General features: G+C 39.6%; 1 protein-coding gene across 13 annotated transcripts in view; it reads left to right on the top strand.

Annotated features, from left to right (window-relative positions):
• The window catches only part of LOC131669845 (forkhead box protein P1), a 203407-nt gene that overhangs the window by 39272 nt on the left and 147891 nt on the right, over positions 1–16244 (top strand). Inside the window, exon 1 of one of the 13 annotated variants that reach the window (XM_058945026.1) lies at positions 5991–6107. The exons of the other annotated variants lie outside the window; for them this stretch is intronic. The gene's annotated coding sequence lies outside the window, so the exon portion shown is untranslated. Of the gene's footprint in view, positions 1–5990; positions 6108–16244 lie in introns of those variants that run through there. 13 annotated transcript variants of the gene reach the window in all.

Below are 16244 nucleotides of genomic sequence, written 5' to 3'. Positions count from 1 at the left end.
AAAAATAAAAAAAATGCCCGCTAGCATGACAAATGCAAAATGTATATCCCAGTTAATTAGTCTAATCAAATCTGATGCACCGTCGCCAGTAATCCACGCGATTAAGCGAGACAAGCAACAAGCGTTTGGACTACACGCCTCTATAATAAACAGTTTCCAGGCACGAATGCCCGAGTGTATATTACGTTTTTTTCACAAGCGGGACCCACATTTTTTTTCGCTTTCGTGTGCGCGCTAACACGAGAAAATTTAATGCGAGCATAATGTATAATATTGTGATTATGAAGGTGTCCAGGTTTTAAATTTCAGTTAAACTCGTGGTAGGAAAAAAGTGGCTTTGTAGAGTTTATGTGAATCAAGAAATCGTAATTGATGCTTATTATTTTGATATAATTAAGTTTTGTAATAATAAATCTATAAGAAATAAAAAACTATCGGAATCAATAGACCTACGCTGCAGGCTCACAGCTACTTCTCAATACATATGTTAGCCGAAACAAATCAACAAGTACAATGAGCGGTTTAACAGCCGATACATTGACAAATAAAGATCAGAGCGCGTATGGAATAAAGATTAGTTTTTCGCGAAACGCGAATAATGCAATAACTGCGTCGCGTGTGACGTATGATAGCAGTAGAGCGCGAGACGAATGAAAGCGAAAGTATAAAGCGCGATGCACACGTGTGCATTTGCAGCCATGTTAGCCGTTTGAATATTCGATTGGTGGCTGTGAATCGCTTTTTTAACAGTTTCGTATACCGCGTCATCGAGCTTTTTTCTATGTTCGATCTGCGCTTCTTTTCGTTATGTTCGTGAATTCGTGTTTATGATTAACCAATGAACTATTAATTTTGTGTTGCAGGTGAGTCATATGACTAAATTCGAATTAACTGATCTTGGTTTGTGTCACGTAAGTGTTGGACTTTTGCAATTTACATAACAATTCCTTTTTTTTTCAATTTCGTTAATAGCTTGCGAAGATTAGAAAAATACTCAAGCAGCAGCACCTGTTTATTATCCAACTAATTTTCGCATTTTCATAAATTTGAATGAAAAACATTACAGTTCGCGCTTTACGTACGACCACGAGTAAATAAAAGTGTAGCAGTTAATCGAAATCACACGCGAGAGTCTGTATACATCGAGTGCACAAAGAGAGAGAGAGAGAGAAAAAAAAACATACCGAGAAAGATCCACCGAACGGAGCGGCACGTGCGATGGTCACCTGTTTTTTGATTAACACAATATTATTTTCATTATTGCCCGTGGCAACGACGTGCGAGAGTTCGAGTCCCGTAGGCGCGCCTTTGTTACAAACGTCACCAGCGGATTAGTTTTTGCGAAAGCTCCGGGGAGCCTTCGAAATGAGTTAATTTGCATGCCCGCGTGTGTTGTAACGCATAGCAGCAGCTCGCGGGAAAAGCTTTTTCGATCCTTTCGTTCTCGCTTGCGTCAAGAGTGTGCGCTCGCTTTTTCGTATATGTACAATGAACAAATATTTCTGGATGGAATTATCCACGTGTTTTACATCGGAATTCAATAAACTTTTAGTGTAGGCAGTTTTGCTTGTCGCTTGATCATTTGCAAAATGCGTTCACAGTAGTAAAGATGTATGCACGTTGAAGCGAATCTTAAATGCCGAATCGTCATGTAAGAATGTTTCTGTAAAATTTTGCTATGACTGCTGTGATTATATTTTCACTTATTTCATGATTTACATTTACTTTTTATTAGTTCAATACAATTTTACCGAGAAAACGGAGTATTGCTCGAGCACACAAATTCATATTTTTATAAAAAGAAAAACAATATGCTAAGTATAAACGATGAAAAAATCATTGAACTAAATCGTAATTTTGTTCCAACCTAACCATGAATAAATCTTCTCAGCGAAACATTATTTCACTCTCCCACACTATGGTTTAACAAAAGTATTATTATTTTATAATGTAAACAAGTTTCGAACAGTATTTTTTGACAAATGCTTGAGTCAGTGACTTTGGTGGGAACGCAACCAAACTATAAGAAAGATTACTCATAGAGGAAATAGTCTTTCCATATATATTTATCTACAAATCGTGCATCCTATTTTAATGTAGAAACATTACTTTCTAATTACGATTTAATGTTACTCGAACGATGCAAAGGTAAATTAGATGGAAATCTGCAATTCAAATTATTATATGTCCATATTACATCAATATAATAATTTTATAACTAAATTCGTCATAACTTCTTTGTGCAATCCTATTAGCAATTTATTCTTTCCTTGCTTTACATATGATCGATTAAAGTTGAGTGTCAACATTCTTATAATATCTTTAACTGCTCAATTCGATAGGGAGAGAAAACATGACTTTAACGAATATTCGCTCTTACAAACTCACAGTATATAAGTCAATCAATTCGCGCGTATGTTTTTCTTTTCTTTATTCTCCAACTGTCATTCTCTTCTCCACATCCCTTTCATGCTTTTTTTTTCGTCTGTGGGTTCTGTCACTCGTCTCTTTAACTCTTTGATCTTTCTTTTAATACCAACGTCTCATTCTCTCTCTCTCTCTCTCTCTCTCTCTCTCTCTCTCTCTCTCTCTCTCTTTCTGCTTCACATTCGTTTTATTGCTAGAGGAAACCGGCTCGACGTGTTTACGTCCTCTCTCTTTCCCTCTAAGATTCTCCCTCTACCGTGTTGCATTTTAGAATGCCGCGCAGCCTGATACACTCACCAACTCGATGACGATGTTTTTCCCATTTATAACAGGACTATAAACAACCGATTGACCGCGATCACATGCATGCACGTATACATGTCTTTGGCATTTTCGTTGAATATTGCTAAATTTAGAATGTATTCGCTTGTGATTTATTGTAACGGTACGGGTTGTTTTGCATTACTAAATTTGATCGCTAAAAAATATAGCTTTATTATCTATCAAAATGTAAATTACTATAAAAACTATTAAATCACCAATGTCTCGAAGTGCAAATATCGTTGGATTCTAGCAAATCGCACGAAACGTAGAATAAAAACTTGAGAATATTCAAGAACATTTGTTATTCAAGCTTCAATAAAATTCTCACCTATACAATGTCATAACAAAGTATACAGACTGAGTGTGTGTATGTGTTTGCGCGCGCGCGTGTGTGTATGAGAGAGTGAACAGATATACACGCGTAAGCAGCTTGAGAATTGTTTTTCTAACGACTTCGCGTCAATGCCACTTTTTCATCAATGAAATGCAATCGTGTGAAAAATGTTTGTTATTATAATTTTTTTCTCTTTGTCTTCCGCGAATCATATATACGAACGCCATATAAAATCTGCGCAACTTGGCAATGATCGAGATTACTTCAATTAAGTTATAATTGATCGAGACAACGAGAGAGAATACAAAGGAGTCAATATCAAACTGAGTCACGTGCAATTATACCTGGAAGAAGGATTTCCTGTTTGGGCCACGAGTGCAGTAAGCCGCCACGGGTGCATACGCTGTTTATTGCAATAAAGTTCTGGCATTACTTTGGCTTTGCACTCCTTTCGCGCTTCAGCGCGTTCTTGTGCTAACGCGCGTGTTGTTTTTTCCCCGTTTCCTCTTGCTAACGTGCTTTGAAATTTCATTACCGAACGCATTGGTGCAACTATTTTTTTTCTACTTCGATCACAAAAAAATATCTTCCAATCATAAAACTTGTAACGTAGTTTTATAAAGATTTAAGAGTCATGTGATACATTCGAAATGTTTCGGTTATTGCGCGTTGATTTAAAAAATTACATGGTAATAGAAATCGGCCATTAGAAAGACATACCTTTGCTTGAAAATAGATTGGACGTATTCGTTCGAGAGCAATGAAAATAATAATAATCAGGCAAAGTTTATTGTTTAATGACGAGAAAACTATAAAATGAATAAAAATAAAAATGAAAACGTATGACTAGGCATAGCGTTCGATTAAACAAGAGAGCGGACACGCTGAAGCAAGATCTTGCACAAGTCAATATGGGAGACATCATCTCGAGAACGAAGATTATTTGCTCGGCATAATAAGGAAGGGGCGGGGGAGGGTCGTGGGCTGATATGCACGTTAAGGGTTTTGACCGATCTTCGACCTAAGACGCTGTAAATCATTGTTAAGAGAAAGCGGGCGTACGTGCGTGTTCACCTCGACTCGAGAGATTGCGCAACCCTTTTGCACCCCCGCCCCTTCCACCCCTCCTCAGACTCCTCTTATTTCCGGACTCTGCTCGCCCTCGCATTCAAGACGTATGCACACTGTTCTTACACGTATTGCTGCGATAGCTACTTGGTATTCCGAGGAGAATTATCAGAGCTTGATGGAGATGTGTGTGGAGCTTGTAGGTTTTCTTGTTGATTTTTTCTTGTCCGAAAATTTCAATTTCTTTTTTTTTTTTTTTTTCTTCAATTTTTGGAAGAAATACTATCACCTGTATTTCCCTCGATTGATCGTCCGAATCGAAAAATCGAATCTGTAATCCGTATAGATTAGTCTGCAAGTGTGCGCTTTCGGGAGAAAAAAAGGAGTTAAAAAGAAAATGACGAAGCGTGTCGAGACGGTTTTGAAACAAGCTCTCATTTAGCATCAGAGAGCACACGAAATCCACGAAATTACAGCCTCCCAAGGAACTTTCATCTCGTCTCAACATGACTATTAGCATAATAAAAGAGAAGACGGGAAAAAAAGAGACGAGTCTTTTGGCGTCAATAGCTACGAGAAGAGAGAGAGAGAGAGAGTTTCTTAGCTTCGCGTACAAGCGCGCGACAACGAGAAAAGGGTTGGCAAACGTTATCTCGAGCCACCTCCTCTCCGTGCAACTCTGAAAGTCGAGTTTTGCGCGCCGTTTTCATGATTTTCCCTACTGAGCTAATTGTTATGCATGGCGCCGCGTGTCCTTCCCCGCTCTCTCCGCCTCCTGTCCCTTTTGCCTTTTTTACTCCCCTTTCACTTACCTCCTCTGTCTTTTTATTCGAGCGATAAGGAGGAGAGACTTGAGCACGTGACCTTCCTCAGTTGAGGAGATATCAGAGGCAGTTTAGCGCGCCACTTTTGGAAGGACTCACGTCTCTCAATGACGCTTTACGACTCAGTACGGGTTTTGCTACGCGCGCGTCTAATTCATAAGCGCTTGATGGGGAGATAAGACCAAGAGGTATATTGCCCGATTTGGTCCTGGAATTACAAATCGTAGCTGCACTTTCGCGTTATGTTTTTCTCGATGTGCTTGTGAACCGAGTTAAGTTTCAAAAATACTTTTAATATATGATTTCAGAACTTTTTCTTACACTTTTCTCTAAATCGCAGTTTTGGTGTTTCAGCTGTTTAAGATAATTAACCAATACTTTAAAGGTGCAATTTCAATATTTTATTTAATTATAAAACAATATTTGATTAAGAAGTCAGCTGCATGATGAATATTATAACAATTTAATATTTTCTAGAAATAATGAAAATGTCGCATACACATTTACCATCTGAAAAAGTAATAAACAATTATGTTGATTAATCATATTGTGTCTTCAATTTTTGAAAGACTCCGAAGTAAAAATATAACACTTTTTAATTTTTTTAAAAGATCAACCAATTTGAAATTCATACTACACTTTTGAATAAGCGGCCCATTTCTCAATAATTCATTAGATTTTAATACAAAAGTGGAGGCATTTTTAATACCAAATATACGAAGTATATGTAAGTAAAAAAATGCCAAAAAGAAACAATAAATCTTAAGTTAATCTAAAATATATATTTAGACGGGAAAAAATGAGCCAGAGATACTACACTTAACAGCGAAGATCGCCGATATCATCAAATCCACGGCATGAAATGCAAGCACGTGTCATCGCAAATCCCTATAAAAAAATGTGTGCACTGCCACGGCCGCCTAAAAACTTGGCCGGTCGGCTATACAAGGCCGTTTCCCGTTTCGGCGCCCGTGTATATGCAAAGCAAAGTGGTGAACGTGAGAGGGGCTCGACTTGTATATATGCAGCGAGGGTCTCTTGAGAGAGTATCGGAGAGAGACGACCTGCTTGTGTACACGCCAAAAGGCCGTGCGAGATAAGGATGTATCGGTGTCGTCAACTTTGTCAAGGTATAAATATGTTGCTTGAATTTCAAATTTATACCGTGAAAATTGCTTGCTGCTATTGCGATTGATTGATTTTATACGACAAATAAAAATATCCGTACCACGTCATTTCGAATTTCGAGAATAAAAAAGATAGACTGCCATCACTTAATTGTCCTTTGCAGTTCAAAAGCTCGTTAGAAAATCACAAAAAAAGCTGAAGGGACGAAAATTAATAAGCTTCAATGTCGCATCCACAAGCAAAATTAAAATCCATCGTCCGGTTAGATTAAGAAAAATCACCCGAAAGCGCATCCTTAAAGGATATTAATCGCGCATTAGTAAAATAAAAAGAATAATGAAGGCTCAAGTCGACGAAAAAGAGGACGAAGAAGATCATGATGGAAGGATAATTTTTCAAACGAACGGATTCTGCAACCGGAAAAATCTAATTACGCCTCTTGTCACTTTGTATAATAAATTTCGATAGGAAACGAGAGCGAGAGAGAGAGAGAGAGAGAGTAGAAGCACGACGTCTCGTCAGTTGCCCTCAGGAGATGAAGCCATAAGTAGGTAAGAAAGTTATTTCCCGCCCGGACACAACCCTTCTGTTCGCTTCTCTTCGCTGTCTCTGTATACGTATATAAAGTTGCGGAAACAGAGGCGCCGGCAAGAACGAGCGAGAGAGAGAGAGAGAGAGAGAGAGAAACACCTTGGATTGTTCGAGCTTATAACCCGTTACGGTTTTGCTTTACCGAATTAGCCTGCCGTCTTGGGGAATATCGGGAGAGCAGCAAGCAAACCTCGAAATGCTATTTAAACAGGGGACGTTGACTTGAGCTTGCTACGACCTCTTATGTGCTTTCTACTTCGTTGCTTTCTTGGCTATTTGCAAAACACTTATGTTTAATTCTTTTTATTTTTGCGATTACGCAATGGCATTTGAAATTGTTTCTTTGCGCGTTAGGCACAATTCAGTGAAAAAGAAAAGAGCATTACAGAATAAAATTGTCAAAGTCGCGCGGAAAAAACCTTTCCTATGCAAATCTGCTGAGTAGATTTCGTTCGACATGTAACAGTCGACTTATATAATATCAATAACTCATTCCAATAATAGCCGCGCGCACGCAATTAGCTGCAGCACGCGAGTAAACAAGAAACCAAGCGAGAGAAATTAGCATGCGCGCGCGAGCTCGATTAAGAATTTGGTTGCTCGATACGGCGAGGCGTCGTCGACGGCGGTGGCGCGTGCATTCGGAAAAGGCGCCTCTAGCGCGCGCACTCGCTGACTTGCAACGATGCGTTCGCGTGCGAGCTGCTGCCCCCGTGATTTATGAGCCGATAAGAGGGTTCCGCGCGCGAATCCCGTAAAGAATGCGCGCGCGTGTTACACCTTTCTTTTTCCTGCGGCTCTGCGATTTCGATGCATTGTTTCCAACTAACGCTGGTTTATCCATTAATGAGCATCCTGTGCACTATATTGCACGTGTTACGTGTAATATAATAAAAGTTTGGTTGCGGCATAATTTGTTGATATTTCTCTGTCGTGGTGTTTTAATTAATGACAGCCGCCTTCTCAAGTGCTGCTCTTAATAGCCATTTAAATATCACTGCTGCTGATTGCTATTTAACGTAACGCTAATAAATATTATTGAATACGAAATCTGATACTAATTTTTTTTCGATCAAATTTTACATTCATCATTTCGTCAACAACTTGTGCTAATTGAAATATTTCAGCAAATATATTAATTTTGAAATTTTCTACGTGTTACTAAACATGGCAATAAAGAATTATAGACCTGCTAAATTTCTGATGAGGAAACGGCGTTGATGCAAGCTTCTTCTTCCGTAGTAAAAGTAGGTTTTGCAACATTGCAAGTCTGATAAATAATCAAATTGAACTACACGCCTTTGTTAGCCGGTTAATTGTGGTTTCAAAACCCACAGACTTTCTCCTTGCTTCGGACAATGTTATATCGTGTCTGTTTGCAATTTGGAAAAAAAAGAAGTAACAACTTGTCGTGAATTCAATTGTTTTAATTAGCCGTCTATGTGTGTGGATTTGAAATTCACATTGTTACAACGAACCTTGTTATTATTATAGTCTACTTCCGCGATATACAAACGTATGAATGATCAACTTTTCTATTGTGGGTGTAAGAAGTTTCGCACTACAAACGGTTTATACGTAACACGGTATGTGTAAGAATTTTCAAAAACAAGAATATGAAGAATAATTATGTATGAATAATTAATTATGTATACTACAACAAAAAATATTTCACTTTGTATTTTTGATCGTTGATTTTCTTTATTTAAAAATAAACAAAATAAAAACTTTATTTTGTTGTATGAAATCATTTCTTAATTCATGTAGGTTTTCAAAAGAAAGAAACTTTTGTACTTATTTTCGATGAATGAAATGACAGCCATTTTTAAATAAAACAATTTTTGGCTATGAATAAAAAATATATTTCACGTCTTAAGACCATCGCTTTTTTTCTATGTATATGCAAAGTAGAAATTCAAGGAGCTTGAGAAATTTTTAATTAAGTGAAAATTTCTTCACAAATTCATCAATTACAAATAAGAAAAATTAAAAAAAAACTTTTTTGGTCCACCATTTATAAATGTGTACATGTGTGTTTCATCGGCGTGTTAATCGGGCGAACGAAACGGTTGCGTGTCCCGATAGCTATATGCGCGCGCGTGTTTTACGGTCTCGCACCTTTAGGTTCTTCCTCCCCCCCCTCCCTCCCTCTCCGGCACAGAGGGATATATATCGTGTAAACGTGTTTACGTGTCGAGATCCTGAAAGACTGATGTTCGCGCCACGATTTTCTCTCTCTCACTTTTAAGTTTCGCCTACGCTAACTTTTCGCCACGCTGCACCGAGCGCAGAGTTGCATAAAATTGGCCTGTCGAATACTTTCGCACAATTAGATGAATGCATGCAAGAAGCCGTGTGAGGGGATGGCAAATTTATTAACCGAGGATATAGAAGAAACTTTCGAAGACTTTTCGCTTTTTTCGGGGGTGATTGTTTTCCTTCATTTTTACATTTAATCGATATACGACGTTAAATCGACCACTAAAATATATTTCAATAAAAATATTATAATGAAAAATATAATTATTAAAAGTTATAGTTCCATCAAATTGATATTAGAATGAGACCATCTCGAAAGCATATCCTCTCAAATGAAATCTCTCTCGTGGAAATCTGTTCAGTCAATTCGTTAAAAAAATGGGAATTTTTTTGAGGAATTGTATTCACTACGGGCGTTCTCCGCATAAAACATCGAAAAAAAATTGTTGATTTTCTTCTGTAAAAGTAAAGACACAAATGATTATTTTGAAAATTTGACTGCAATCCAAAGCAAAAGTATTCACATAATCCATCAGCGGAGAAATTAGAAACAAAATTGATTATGATCGTCCGCTATATCCCATTTCACAGGCTCTCGTCTCTCGATGATCCCATCCGGCAGAGCTTGCCAACAAACCTAGTCACACAATTGCAACCTCTGTAATCGTCCAACACACGGGCACACGCACGTGCACGTACACATCCTCTCGCTATTAGGGCAAAATACACGCACGAAGCGGCGGTATCATACGTTTAACATAGGCATACTTGTTCTCTCCCAGCATCTTCTCTAAGAATAGTTTGACTTTGCAAGAAAGAGAGACGAGACGAGACTTTGTGCCCATACGGTAAGCCAGGTCATTGGCATCAACGCGGCCTTTTCTAGTTTGAAAAATCATTGTACATATAGTATATATTGTGCACACGCGCGCACACCGAGCCCGTTTATTTATATTTATAGGTTGGAGATGGCAACGAAGAGATCTGTTAGCCTGTCTTTTGGTTTTGTTTCGTTGCCGGACAGAGGTAAATTAAGTGACCGTTAGACCTGGATTTCTAATTAATTTGGGGTAAGATGCGAGTGTAGCGTGCGCTTTATTTATGAGCCGACTGATTCGTTGTGGACGATGCTCATGATGCTCCGTTACGTCGCATCCGAGATAATGGCTGCGCGAACGAAATTAGCAGCTAATTAAGATTGAATTCCATAATGCAATGCGATGATTAATATGCATAGGCTTCATCGGCAATATATCAATACGTCGATAAATTTCGACTTTGGATAATTGACCCTGACATTTTGATAATACTGATATCTAAAGTATCACGGTTGTGATTATCTCAAGCACGAATTATACAACACTGAATTATTCCTTGGAATGATAATGCACGACCCAGTCATAAACAAGCACGGAAAGAGAGTCGACACCTCGTAGAAACACTGAAATCCATCAAGTTTGAAAGATCGGCGCATGAAACATCAGTTAGCAATTCCCTTTCTCTCTCGTACATATTTTACGCAAATGGCGCGGTGCACTGTACATATGCGTACGCTCTTAGGAGCGAATCTGCGTGCACCCGATGACGCGCGAAAATAAGGCGGTTCCTTACGCGCGCCGCACATGTGAAATAGCGAAATGCACGTTTCTCGCCCACGGCGCACGATTTGCGTCTGATTTTAAATCGTCGATCAAAATCAATTTTTGCATTTTCGCGAATGTTCGTAAAACATTCGAAAAACCAAATTGCTTGATGAATGAATGTCATAAGCAATGAAGCTTCGTTTTGAACAAACCTGTTCAGCCTATTCATCGCTAAAAATTATCTTGCGACTAGGCCGCAATAGTTACACGACGGTGCATCGTAGTATGTGTTATCACCTAGTGCATCAAGAGTATGAAGTGTGCGTTAATCTCATGTATATAAATACATAGGTAGCCACAGTAGACTCGATGACGCTCTACGCACGTGTATGTAAACGTCACGTCATCCGAAAGAAAAATCGCGACACAATAATAATAATAAAGCACTATATAGGCATCTTACGTCATGTGTCACATGCATGACGTATCACCTCGGCGCGTATGACCGACAGATCTAGAGCGAAACAAAAGACTACATGTGTAACGTATACTGTAAACCCACGTGCATGAAAAAAATAGTAAACCTCTCCCGCGAGAGAGAGCAACTAAGGCTATTTATGAAAAAACGCTCAGCATAGAATGTGTTTTCTCTCTCTCTCTCTTTCTCCCCCCCCTCTATGCAATTTTTACTCTACATAGTCTCAAGGGGTCGAAAATCGATTTTTGCCATGTGTGTAGATGTGTGATGGTCTGCGGCTATAGATGCTATACAGTGGGTCTATGATGTCTACATGTCAAGTTGACAGCTGAGATGGACAGCAATAATAATAATCTTTGTAATGGTCATCTTGGCTATTATTATTGTATTTTCCGTTTCACAATACGATGATTCTCTTAAGATATTGAGTATTATGAAAAAAATGAATCTTAAATATTCATGGATAATAATAAGCCATGCGTGGTTATAAATCGATTAACTAACAAATTTTATGCATGGGTTTTACGTATAACATGCCGATGTAATTGCTTTCGAACTAGCCAATAAACAAACAGAGCAGTTAATTTTTTACTTCGATCACCTGTCTTTAGCGTGCAAAATAAGCTTAAAAAATCAGTAGTTTAAACAACTAAAAAAAAATGTTCTATAAAAATCTCTCGGGCGTTTAGGTGCGCGCGACAAGGAAATGAACAAACTACGACAAGCCGAAATGAAGCGACGCAAACTCGCAACCCTTTCTTTCTTATACGTGCTCTCTCGTCCAAAAAGACGCGCGCGATGGGAATTTCGCGTACAATTAGAAGGCTAAACTGCTAATAGTTAAAGCGTGAGAGCGCGAAAAGTACGAGAGAGAGAGAGAGAGAGAGAGAGAGAGAGAGAGGAAAATTTCCTTGAGATATTTTTTTGACTTGTTTCCGCTGCTTTTTATGAGTGTTAATTACGTCAGCTATTTACCAGTTGAATTTTTTATGATTCCTTTTACTACAACTATCTTATTTTCTCTTCAGTAATAAAAGGAATAGTCTGATAAAATTTCAAAAATCCAGAAACAATAGTGTCGGTACTCAATGGCGGTTAAAAATCAAGCACCTACAACCCCATCCCACGCGTTTCATTGGAAGGGAAGCTGTGCAAAAATCGAGACGCGCGCGGGATTTTTCATTAAGGACCCGTCGACTCAGCTAAAGCGAAAAGGAGAAGGAGGAGGGAGTAAGAGAGAGAGAGAGAGAGAGAGAGAGAGAGAGAGAGAGAGAGAGAGAGAGAGAGCTTGCGGATTAGTAAGCGCGAAATCTGCCAGCTAAAAGTTATTAATGATTCCTCGGCGCGTCAAAGATTTTTGCGGAAGTTTCTCGCGGCCAACGTTGAAAAGTAAGGGAGGGAAGCTGAAAGATTCCGTAACCCAAGGAGTAGCAGCTTCCAAACCCGGGAAAAAAAGGAAGCTCGAGTGCAGCTTTGTTGTGGCCACTTTTTTCTTGCAAAGGCGCGATCCAAGATTACGAGGGAATTTTCGGTATATCGAGAGGAGCATGACTTTTCTTTTTCTGCTCGAGGGTAACAATTAATGTAGATTCGTAAACTAACTTTTTCCCATAATTATTAGCTAATCGTATCGAAGAATACATTTGCGAAAGATATACACTTTGCAAATGTGTCCCTTTTTTCAGAAAAAAATAGAAAATTTCTCAGTATTAGGAGTTTGTCTTTAAATAACTTACTTTGTTTCACAAACATAATACTTTTTACAGTGTAAGATTGATTTGACGATTAGAACCTTAAAAATCGATAACTATGTTACTTACACAAAGCTCATACATAAACAATTATGTGGAATATTTGCTCCAAAGTTTCTCAATATGTTTGTGCATCTAAAAATAACTATGATTCACTGTTCGATGAATACTGAGCATGCATGCAAATCAGAAGCACTAAATCTTATGGCAAAACGCGCATGAAAGCTCATAACAGACGTAAAAGTAGGCAGTCGGGCGTAGATGAAGAGAAGCAAATCCACCGTAGCAGACAAAAATAAAGAGAAACAGAAAAGGGAGAGAGAGAGAGAGAAATTCGTAAGCGACGACGTGGGGCGAGCGAGAAAAAGAGAAATCGCCCGGCGGAATGCGTTTGCTCAATTACATCGCGTTCGCGCGTGAGCGCGAGATATTTGACGAGGAATCCACGGAAAGACAAACAGGCCGAGCACCTCGCCGGAAAAATGAGCTACCGCTCTACCGATTGTTTTTCACGTTTCATTTTTTCATCCCTTTTCCTGCGCTTATGGGAAATGAAAATGACGTTGCGTTGGGGTATAGCCTGCCTTTTATGATTTGAAGCTGTGACGACGAAGGTTTGGGGTAATACAAAAATTTTTTTAGAATTGGAAAAACGTTGGAAGAGAAAAATTATGTGTTTTAAGTCAAAGTTGCGCGTTAGACCGAGAAAGGATAAATATTTTTATTCATTGACTACTCCATTCGAGTATTCCGCAAAATAATAGCCAACACTGCCATCTTCCTCAAAAAAAGAAAAAGAAAAAGAAAGAAAAAAGGAACTCACAAAAAAAGGTGGCACTCAACCCTCTCTAGAAATATGTTTCACCCCTTGCACACTTCTCGCGCGCTTTTTCCCATCAACGCTCCTCGCGATGGCCAAACACGTTTCGCACACGAGGAGAGAGAGAGAGAGATAGAGGAAAAAAAGTGCTCGATGGAAGGGTACGCTCGCCATGCAAATTGGAAAGATAATAATCGATCGTGGGAGATGGGCTACAACGTCGTCTCCGCACTCGCGTACATTGACTGTGCGATCTCCCTCAAGGGAAATTATTTTCCACGGCTGCGCTTTTTGACGGACGACGATGCTGCTGCTGCTACTGACCACGCGCGCTCAGGTATGGGCTATGCAGATTAAGACTTAGATGTTGCCACGTTAGATTGAATTTTCCGTATTGGATATTTGCTTTTTCAGGTGCAATGTACAATTTTTTAAACGAACAGAGTAGCAAAGACTGTAATATTTATTAAATTTCAATAATTCATGTAGAACAACGTCGAATAAAGTACATCACAATGTTACGTGTACATTAGAGATTAGATTATGACAAAAATAACAGGATAAGGATATATCGAATCAAAGAATTTTTCTTGAACAAGTTAAAATTATATTACACATTGCCTATGCTCGCCGATGACATATTGTATGAGCTGATAGTACGTAATTCATTCCATAATCGATCATAACGTACTAACAGTACAACTCACAATATTCATCTCCATCAATTCAAATAAAAATCATCAATAAGCTTCCACGCTCGAGTCCATAATTCATCGCCATATTTGCCAGCGTAATTGTAATTATAATCTTCAAACATCTACCCTCCCCCCGAGAGCGAGAAAAAAAAGTGTCCAGGCGCGAAACGAACCTCTGGATAAACAGGCAGGGGGACAATAGAGATAAACAGGGAATATTGCGAGAAATATGCGCAAACACGTATAACTCCGACAACCCACCCTACGGTCGAGTTTAAGTTTCTCCCTCGACGTACGGACGCTTCATTTCGCTCTCTATTTGGCTTTCTCTCTTTTTTTCGTATTTCTTTTTTTCGCCATTCTCTGTCACCAAGCTTGAATTATGCTGACGGATATTTTGCCAAGGATTTTCGTCACCGTCTCGCTTGAACTTCGCATAGCCACTTTATTTTCCTTCCGTAAATATTATTACTCCTAGTTGAGAATAGTTTCGTTGAAAGAATTCGAGACGTAAAAACTTTTTGTTGCGAGCGCACGACAAATTCAAGAACCTTTGCAGCTTGTCCACTTCTGATTGCGAGGCTCGGTCTTTCTGAATCCAGTAGTTCTTCGACGCAAGTAATAAAATTGAATTATTCGAGTAACGCTTTCGAAGCCCTCCTTCCAAATTCTCGAATTCGCTGTACAGTCATTTCAGGATCTTTATCATCGTAGCATAACAGCAGCAGACCTTCTCAATGCGCTTCAAATTCATGCTAGTGTCCAGAGGCGCGTACATATATATGTATATACATATATATATGTACACGAACTTCCCCACTTGGCTCCTCTCTCGCCCAGAGACGTACGCGCGCGCCGGCAAAGTTCGAAGTGAGGATAGCCGCAGGAATACATTAAGGGCCGCGCCGACAATTGTGCGATCGCGCTGCTGTTTGTTCCGCGCTTTATCTCGAACGTAAACACCGGCGGCCCCAGCCGTGGCAGCGGCGAAACACGCGCGCATAATGCGCGCTCCGCGAATGGCAAATGGAAGACGCGCCACTTTGCATACGAGAGCAGCAGACGAGAGCAGCGCGCGGAGAAAGAAAAATAGAGCGTCACAGTTTAGGCATTTTTACTCGCGCGGCAGCGCCGTATTTGTCTTTTTGAGGCACATCAAAGTACTGCCATGAGAGAGCTTTGTCCTTCTTTTTCTTTTTTTTTTTTTCTTTTCGTTTTCACGAGAGGATAGAGAGTCTACGGCAAATTTGAATGTATAATATGAAAAACAGTGCTGTTGTCAATGTTGCCTGACTGTACATCGGTATGTACATCGGTATGTCATCTCTGCAGCGAGAAAAATGGTCGTACTTGAGGTTTTCGATGTATCGTACGGTAAACTGGCAAGCAAATTACAGGGTGATATTGCATAAACCATTAAGAGATTTGCTCGCTCGGTGCCTCATCCGCCGATGTGTTCCCAGATACTTTTCATAACGGGCACTCTTTTAAGCCTTTTTAGCGCCGACTCAATTAAGTATTAACAGACGATCTGCTTTATTCGCGAATAACATATCTCACTGAAACTCGTTTCGCGATTAGTGGCGCTACGTTTCAGCCATAGCAGGGAGATTCGTCCTAGTTCGTTCGATTTCTCCGCGAGATTTACGGTGCTACCGGAATCGTGCACGAGCATAAAACCCAACGCCGAAACATCAACGCGAAACAAACAGCAATTACGGGGAGGGGGCAACAATAAGATTCTCGCCCCTCGCCTGCTTCGCATTCGTGTTGTGGTAATTGTCAGGTCGCGCGCGCGCGCTCGCGGCCAACAAAGTATATCGCTCGTGCACGCAATCGTCTTTCGGTGCACATGCCGCGCTGCTTATATCGATCGTCCCTAATCATTATTGTTGTTGTTGTTGTTGTTGTGTGCGAAAAGGGGTTGAGTGGCGCAGGAGTAGCAGTCGAGGCCACCTATCA

This window comes from Phymastichus coffea, unplaced genomic scaffold, assembly GCF_024137745.1.
Source record: "Phymastichus coffea isolate CEN01 unplaced genomic scaffold, Cenicafe_Pcof_1.1 PCOF00097, whole genome shotgun sequence".
NCBI lineage: Eukaryota > Metazoa > Arthropoda > Insecta > Hymenoptera > Eulophidae > Phymastichus > Phymastichus coffea.
This window is presented reverse-complemented; position numbering and strand designations above follow the sequence as displayed.